Genomic DNA, 6,984 nt, shown 5'->3' on the forward strand with positions numbered 1-6,984 from the left:
AACTTAAATGTTAAAATTACTCTTTGATCCATGGATACTGTGTTAGCAGGCATGAAAACAACATTAATCTCCTTGTACATCTCCATCAGAGCTTTTGGGTGACTAGGTGCATTGTCAATAAGCACTAACATTTTAAAAGGAATCTTTTTCACTGAGCAGTAAGTATCATCAATGGCAGACTTAAAATATTCAATAAACCATGCTGTACACAAATATGTTGTCATCAGGCTTTGTTGTTCCATTTATAGAGCACAGGCAGTACATTTAGCATAATTCTTAAAGGCCCTAGGAGTTTTAGAATACTAAATAAGCACTAGCTTCAACTTAAAGTAGGTGCAGTAGCCCCTAACAAGAGAGTCAGCCTGTCCATTGAGAGTCAGGCCTTGACATCCTCTGTAGCTAAGAAAATTCTAGATGGTATCTTCTTCCAATGGCAGGGTGTTTCATCTACACTGAAAATGTGTTGATGGCATAGGAAAAAGAAACAATGCTGACTATTAGTAACTCCTGGGTTTTGGAAATCCGTGTATGCATAGAATATTGAAGTTGAGCTTGAGTCTGTGAATGGAAAGTAAATCTTGGGACCCCAAAATCACTCAGCCAGAGGGAAAAGTCAAGCTGGGAACTGCAGGCAAACCTGCCTCTCATTCTATTCCTAAATAAGATAGGTACAAAGAGTAAAAAGCTATATACCTTCATCACAATTTACCTACTAGGAAATTACTTGTGGACGAAGGAGAAGCAGAACTCAAAGTCATTCCTGTGCTCACGTGAGACAAATGCATCTCTGATTGATTCCTTTGCCCTATTTCACTAAACCAGACTAAGGCATAAGTGATGATTCCTGTAAATTGGACACTGGGTGAAAAGCTAATCAGAAACTCAAAAGAATGCAATCGTTTGTCTCTTATCTACCTATGACCTGGAAGCTTCTTCCCCACTTTGAGTTGTCCCTCCTCTCCAGACTGAACCAATGTACATCTTACATATATTTCTTGATGTCTCATGTCTCCCTAAAATGTATAAAACCAAGCTGTGCACCAACTACCTTGGGCACATGTCATCAGGACCTCCAAGGCTGTGTCATGGGCGAGTCCTTAACTTTGGCAAAATAAACTTTCTAAATCAATTGAGACCTGTCTCAGATACTTTTTAGTTTACAATTCAGTCCTCCACTTTTAAGAGTCCAAGCCAGTAGAACTCTCTGTAATGATGGAAATGTCCTATATTTGCACTGTCCATAATAGTAACTATTAATTGTGCATATCTGAAAAATATGTTTGGTCTTTGAACCTGTTTCCTGGCATGCAACTCCTAAAATTATTAGAAACTCCAAAGTTATGTCTTTTTGTATGCTAATAATTGATTGATGGCTGTCAGCCCCTAGGTAGCTTCAGGATAGAGGCTGGTCACTGGAAAGACCAAGGCATGATTGGAGGGTTGGGACTTTTAATCCATCCCCAACCTCTGAAGAGGAGCTGAAGGTTAAGTTGATTACCAATGGCCAATGGTTTATTCAATTATGTTTATGTAATAAAGCCTTCATAAAACCCCAAAAGAACAGGGTTCAGGGAGCTTCTGGATAGCTGAACGCATGGCGTTTCCTGGAGGGTGTTGTGCCTGTGGAGAGCATGAAATCTCCTTGCCCCTTCCCCCATACCTCGTCCTATGCATCTCTTCATCTGCAGCTTCTGTAATATCCTTTATAATAAACCAGTAAACATAAGTGATTCCCTGAGTTCTATGAGCCACTCTAGCAAATTAATCTGACCCAAAGAGGGTATCCTGGGAACCCCAACTTGAAGACCACTGTTCAGAAGTTCCTGAGGCCTGGAGTTGTGACCTGTGGAAGTGGGGGGCAGTCCTGTGGGACTAAGCCCTCAACATGTGGTTTTCGAGGCTATCTCCCAGGTAGAGCGCATCAGGATTGAACTGGAGGATACCCAGCTGATGTCCACTGCAAAATTAATTGCTTGCTTAAGTATGTGAGGAAAAACCCCCATACATTTGGTCATAGAGGTCTTCTGTATTGATTGTTGTTGGTAGTGTGAGAGCAGAGGAAAACACTTTGAGTTTGAGCGTGTTTCCTGTCAGAACTAGCCACTAGCCGCATGTGGATATGGAGCACTTAACATGTGGCTAGTGTGACTGAGAAACCAAATTTTTCAAATTAATGTTTATTACTTTAAATTTAAGTTTAAATAACTACATGTGGCTAGTGGCTGCCATATTTGTTTAGCACAGGATTCTAGACAATCAAGTCAGGCAAACTTGAATTCAAATCCCAAATCTGTATGACCTCACTTCTCTGAGCCCCAGTACCCTAAAATGGACATAACAAGATTTACTTCTAACCACACCAAGAAGGGAAGTTTCTGGAAGAAACAGCATCACCCAACACGGAGAACTGTCTCTCTTTCAGGAGAGAGAATCTGATTTGCTATGTTCAGCTACTGCTTTGCCCACCCCATGCCCCCAATTCCTGGTGCAATCTATAGTGACAGCAGAACTGGCCTCACCACAGTGGAAACATGGCCACACAGCAGGGAGAAAGGGCAGGCATGACTGATGCTGGTTTATTCTTAAGTAATGTCTCCCACATTCTTTATATTTTAGGAGTCCTTGTAAGCTGTCTTTAGTGTTTTTTGGAAAAAGATGGGAGAGAGAGAGGTGGTAGGAGAGGCTAGGGATCTCAGGGAGCAAGGATGCAATTACCAAACAGACATCTCTTGAGTACCTACAACACAAAACTATGTAAGACATGATTATAATACAGTAAGCCCAAAGAAACTTCAGCCTCAGTGTCAACTTTGGCTCAAGTTACCAATACCTGCTCTTCGGCTTCTAGATTCTCAGGCCTGTGTGATGAAAGCCAGTGTTCAGAGCAATGACCCAGACACTCCAAGAGCTTCCATCAGCACTGAAAGACGAACTTACATGTTCCTGCAACTGTCTGAGGACAAGAAAACAGACTTGCTCATTTGGAAATATTTTCAACAAGATATGGACAAAAGAGGCCTCGTAGCTAATTTTAAGTTAATCTTTATCTTTCAGTAAACAGAACACTCCATTCCCCATCAAAGCCCTTACTGTAAAAAATTTGTGTCAGCCAGAATTGATAAGTAAAAAGAGATCAGAGAGAAACCAAACAACCCTGGAGAAGTATCATTTGGTGGTAGATGATCTGATTATTTCTGGCTTGCACGATCTGCATGCACCTGCAAAACTGTGCAAAAGACATGGCAAACACAAAACTAAGGGAAACACAAAACTAAGCCTACTATTTTTACACATCTGAGCGAGGAACTTCAGGAAAATCCTAGGTGGGCCACTCCAGAGTAATTATGATAGTTAACACAGCAGGCACCACTGTTAGGCACTTAGTATATAGTAACTTATTTAAATAAGATACAAATACATATATGCTTATACACATATATACACATATATATGTATGTGTTTTGTATATAATTCTGAAAGGTAGAGATTATCATCACTCCCACTTTACAGATGAGGAAACAGAGTCAATGAGTGAAGAAAACCTTTGGTTTACACGACACTATCTATTTTTAAAGAATTTTTGGAGGCCTAATAAGTCAATGTCTAAAGAGCCAAATATAAAGTTGAAAATAAATTAACATTCAGTAGTTGTCCAGACACCCAACCCGGATAGTTCTGGCTCAGAAATGGATTTTGGAGGGTCCAAATTAGTCATTCATCCAAGCAGGTGTTAATTCTGCAATTTTTAGAATTGGGGGTGTCTCTATGGAATCTGCAATTTAAATTAGCAACAACCTCCACCCCAAATTATGCATTAAGGTGACAACCACTTATAAAAGTCACTAAGACGTCCAACTTCTCAACTTTTGAGTTCAGTTGTGGAACTCAGCCAAGAGGCTTTTTAACTTAAGCACAGACATAGTGGGATGGCATAATCACATTGAGTCAAGATCAAATTTGACAACAGGGAAATCATCTATTAAAGAAAATCACTCAAAGAGCACACAGAATTGCTTGTTAAAAGTGATCATAAACCATGGTACAAATATTGATGTTTATTAACATTTTTATTATGGCCATTTTAAATGGATAGCTTAGCAGACTTTTCATTTATCTGTTCTGTGGGCCCCCAACTTGGCTTTAATGAGTTTGCCTTATAAAATTACTGAAATCAGACCATGCTGTAAAAGCTGGAGCTGAGCAGCCCTGTGGGGGTTTCTCAGCAAAATCAACAATGAACATATACTGTATTATTGGAACAGGATAGTGCCATGTAGAATGGCAGAACGAATGAAGCCACCATTGGCGGGAATATATAATTTGGTAGTTTTGGAACAACAGGAGAGGAGAAAGCATTTACATTTTCTGTTTTGCAGTCACCATTGTGGGTGACACTCTGTCCTCCATATTCCTTTTTCTTTCTAGTTTAACTTTTCCTCCTCTTGGCCCTATAGGACTTCTCTCCAGGCTCTTTGAACAGAATAAAACATCCCTTCTATTCCTCTGCCCACTAACCTCTGGGCATGTATGCACTTCTCTCCCTCCCCTTTCTCCTTACCACACTGTGTCTGTCTATTTCAGCATTATCTAGCTGAAATAGACATGATCTGGGCCACAAGGGCAGGAAGCCAATGTCTCTGGTGGGAGAGCAGGTGGGCAGGACTCTCTTGACTGATGCCAGGCCCCACCTGCACATGCTGTGTGTTCCTGTCTATCCATGTTCCCATTCTGGGTGCTCCCCAGAGCTCTGTATACCCTCCTTGTGAACAGCTGGCAGGGTCATCATTGAACCAGCTATGACAATCATGGAAGTTCTCAAGTAGTATAAAAGGGAACATTAAAAGTTAGATTTTAATGCATGCGTAAAGGAGAATGGGATATTCTGAAAAGGGGTTTTGGAGGCTAGAACATTTAAAATACAGTTAAAAATATAAGAAACTAGTTACAGTGGTTGCTTCTGGGGAGAGGGACCCGAAGACTGGAACAGAGTGGAAGGATGACTTCCTTTTAATTGTACTTAATTCTTTTGCAGGTTTTGGATTTTGTGTCACGTGTATTTTTTTTCAAATCAGGCTTTAATGGACATTGGGGGTCATCTAGTTGAAGCCGAGATGTAAGGCATTGTTTTCACAAAACAGAACCCCTGGTAACTGCTCATCTGCCTTTCGCCAGATGTCCCCGAAGTTCTCTCAGATGGAGGCAACCCATTCAGCAGTCCCCATGTTTGCCCAGAGAATTGACACAAGGATGGGCAGCAGGTGGGACTCATACTTTTCATGCTGTGCCCAACTCATTTCTCATGCACCTTCATATAAAAACTACTCCTTCAATGCTTTTGCCCTCTAGTATTTCACACTAAATAATGTCTACATTTATTTTTAACTAAATATATAGCATTGCTAAATGCTCTAAATACATAATCTAATTTCTTCCCATTTATAGATGTGAAAGCTGACATTAAGAGAAGTTAAGTGATTCCATGGCAGCTGTGTGCTAACCCTAAGATTCAAATCCAGGTGTGTCCAAAACCTACACTCTCAATTCCAGCACAATACTACCTTTCCTTCCACTCTCTGTTGCTTGCTTTTATTACTTCCCGTCACCCCCACATCCACTGAAGAGTTTTCCATGTGACATGGAATTTCTATCCTCTCCTTACCTCATGTCATCCCAGGGTTAGGGAAGTGATTAGGCTGTCCTGTCTAATGGTTTTTGTGAACAGAGAAAAGAAGGAAAAAAGGAAGAGTGGAAAAAGGAGACAACAGGAGTGTGTAGCAAGGGAGAAAAAAGAGAGATAGAAAGAAAGCTGAGAGAAAATAAAAAAAGTAATGCAACAAGCACCTGGAACATTTTTAGAGATATTCTTTCGATGAGTTTGAGAATTCACATGGAAACCCTGGGAGGATGCTAAAGAAGGGCAGGTAGGAAAAGTAGAGGAAGCATAATTAAAGCCGCCAGGAAAAAAGTAACCATCAGGAATATCCAGACATTACCTCTTTCTCACTCTCTATCACCACTTCTCCCCCAACACACACACACACACACACACACACACACACACACACAGAGAGAGAGAGAGAGAGAGAGAGAGTAAAGCCCTGACAACTGTAGATTCCATTTTCGAGGATTCTGTTTCTCTTCTTCCTAGGACCTTGTGCTTTGGCTTTTCAGTTCACTTTTTTTTTTTTTTTTTTTTTTTTTTTTTTTTTTTTGAGATGGGATCTCGTTCTGTCACCCAGGCTGGAGTGCAGTGGCGTAATCTTAGCTCACTGCAATCTCCACCTCCCAGGTTCAAGCAATTCTCCTGCCTCAGCCTCCCTAGTAGCTGGGATTATAGGCATGTGCCATCACGCCCAGCTAATTTTTGTATTTTTAGTAGAGTCCGGGTTTCACCATGTTGGCTGGTCTCCTAAAGCATAATATCTAATCTTGTGGCTAATGTTAGTCCTACAAAGGCAATCTAGTCCCCAGCCAAGAAGGAGGTCTGCTTTGGGAAAGGGTTGTTACCATCTTTGTTTAAACTATAAACTATAAACCGTTTCTCCCAAAGTTAGTTCAGCCTACACCCAGGAATAAACAAGGACAGCTTGAAGGTCAAAAGCAAGATGGAGTCAGTTAAGTTAAATCTCTTTCACTGTCTGTCATAACTTTGCAAAGGTGGCTTCACTGGGATCAGGGAAGCTCAGGAGGACAGAGGGAGAAAGAGACATGTCTTAGTCCTCTTGGGCTGCCATAAAAAATTGCCATAGACTGGGTGGCTTAAGCAATATACATTCATTTCTCACAGTCCTGAAGGCTGGGAAGTCTAAGATCAAGGCAGCAACAGACTGGGTGTCTGGTGAGGACCTGCTTCTCGGTTTGTGGATGGCTGCCTTCTCACTCTATGTTCATGTGGCAAAGAGCAGAAAGAGAAAGGAAGTTTCCTTGTGTTTCTTCTTCTAAGGGCATTAACCTCATTCATGAGGACTCTACTCTCATGATCTT

This window comes from Theropithecus gelada, chromosome 14, assembly GCF_003255815.1.
Source record: "Theropithecus gelada isolate Dixy chromosome 14, Tgel_1.0, whole genome shotgun sequence".
Taxonomy (NCBI): domain Eukaryota; kingdom Metazoa; phylum Chordata; class Mammalia; order Primates; family Cercopithecidae; genus Theropithecus; species Theropithecus gelada.